The sequence below is a fragment of the Tarenaya hassleriana genome, unplaced genomic scaffold (assembly GCF_000463585.1).
Source record: "Tarenaya hassleriana unplaced genomic scaffold, ASM46358v1 Cleome57, whole genome shotgun sequence".
NCBI lineage: Eukaryota > Viridiplantae > Streptophyta > Magnoliopsida > Brassicales > Cleomaceae > Tarenaya > Tarenaya hassleriana.
In genome coordinates this window covers 399,058-401,182 of record NW_010968263.1, presented here as the reverse complement: position 1 = coordinate 401,182, position 2,125 = coordinate 399,058, and the positions used below count along the sequence as shown (strand labels likewise).

General features: G+C 39.6%; 1 long non-coding RNA gene across 1 annotated transcript; it reads right to left on the bottom strand.

Moving 5' to 3' along the window:
• Window positions 1–1,229: 1,229 nt before the first annotated feature.
• LOC104798730 lies at window positions 1,230–1,991 on the bottom strand. The gene is made up of 2 exons (XR_769484.1): window positions 1,585–1,991; window positions 1,230–1,496 (listed from the first exon to the last, which is right to left on the bottom strand). It is a non-coding gene; the product is annotated as an uncharacterized LOC104798730 (long non-coding RNA).
• Between the last annotated feature and the right edge of the window lie 134 nt (window positions 1,992–2,125).

Below are 2,125 nucleotides of genomic sequence, written 5' to 3'. Positions count from 1 at the left end.
AGGAACATCATATCGATTTCATGTTTAGACTCAGATGGTTTCAGATTTGTTATTGAGAACAAATGTCTGTCCATTTATAGAGGCGATTTATTCTATGGTAAGGGTTACCAGTTTAATGACCTTTATGTTTTGGAAGATGAACCATCTGGATACAGGTCGATCTATAACGTTAGTACCAAGCGGTTTAAGCCGAATGACTTAAACCCGACCTATCTCTGGCATTGTCGACTTGGCCACATCAACGAGAAACGCATTGCAAAGCTTCGTTCTGATGGACTTCTTGATTCTTTTGATTATGAGTCAATTTAATCATGTGATTCTTGTTTGATGGGCAAGATGACAAAATCTCCTTTTACTAGAAAAGGAGAACGGGCTACGGAGTTGCTAGAAGGGTTAGATCGGTAATACATAGATCTTTGATGGGTTCTGGGAATTCAAAGAGAACCCAGAGACAAGACTCGTTTTCCTCTCGGTCGGATTCGTCGGCGTCTTCAGATCAAGAATCTTACATTCTATACGGTCAAGAAAGCTATAGCTATCCACCCCAACAGATCTGCAGTTCTGACTACGCCTATCCTCAGCCGAGGTGCTATTCGCAGGCGCCTCCTGAGCCGCCTTCCAACATCCATGGAAGTTCTTGGAAGAAACCCGGGCGGGATAGAATGTAAGATTCTTGATCTGAAGACGCCGACGAATCCGACCGGGAGGAAAACGAGTCTTGCCTGTCGGTTCTCTTTGAATTCCCAGAACCCATCAAAGATCTATGTATTACCGATCTAACCCTTCAGGGTCAGATGTAAAACCAGCAAAATTTTTGGGGAAAATCGATACTTTTATGAGTACAGATTAATGGGTTTAGTCTGTAATAATTCCCTAAAAGCAAAGATTCGAACTTTCCATCTCCCGAGGATTGAAATTTTAAACTACCCTTAATTAAACATATTTAATTTCAATAGAGTGTTAATGGAAATGTGGGAGCATGGAAAAACCAAAGAAAACGTATTGATATTTCTGTTTCATAACATTCACTTATATATTATCTAAATATTTCATATAATTCAATTTATATTTTGATGTAAAGCTCTTTTAATTTCAGAAAAATGTAAATCATAGTTCCCTGTGTTTAGTTTGTAACTGCTCCGCCATTTTCTATCACCATAGATTATGCGAACTCTTGTCTTAGCTTATTGCGAAATTGGATTTGCAGAGAGAAAAATGAGAGAGAGAGAGAGTCCATAAAACAATTAGACCAGAAAATATAAAGGATTGTCGCCTACAGTACTTGAAGTAGATAAACCAGAGACATAAACCGGTCTAAACCGAAGAACCAAAATACAAAACAACTAAACCAAAAATATAAACCGAAATCAACCCAAGAACATACACATGTCTCTATTCTCTAATATAGCTCCTCTGATTCAATCTGGCTTCTGGTTTTAGTAAACCAGGCATACAGTGAAACTCTCTGGCCGAGTCAGAGTATCTCACTAAGACATCTACACATATGATAGTGTTAGAACTCTGTTCGTTTGATCATTTTATTAAATGAAAATTTCCAAGCAAACCAACTTGCATCTAACATACCGTGTTATGGAGAACTTTCACAAAGAAGAAGACGTTTGCTCTAATGTTTGGGGGTTGGCTCTGATCTCAGCCCCCGGCTGTGCCAAACCGGGCATTCAAGGAGATCGATTCCACACTCGCAACACGCCTTTCGAAACGATTCAACCCCGAACCGAACATAACATCTTAGCCAATATTTGCAGAAGTTGAGATATGTTTTGACTATTACCTGATGGCTGCAATCAAGTGCCATGTCTCTCTGGTTCTTCACATATTGGGGCAATGCTGTTCCGCGGATGAAACCAGAATCGAGAAAAAATTGAATGAAAAAGGCTCATTGAATCTCATCCAACCGGCACACTGTAGTCTATTGCAGCATTTCCGCTACGACAGATTGTTCCATATATATTCCAGTGGCTACTAACAGTTGCTCCTTATTTCTGTCATGCCATCGGGCATTGGTATAGAAATTGCAGACTCTACCTAGAAGATCAGAGGAAGAAGAAGCTTACAGAAGCTTCAACTTCTGGTATCTTCATTATAGAGGCTAACTTGTGTACTT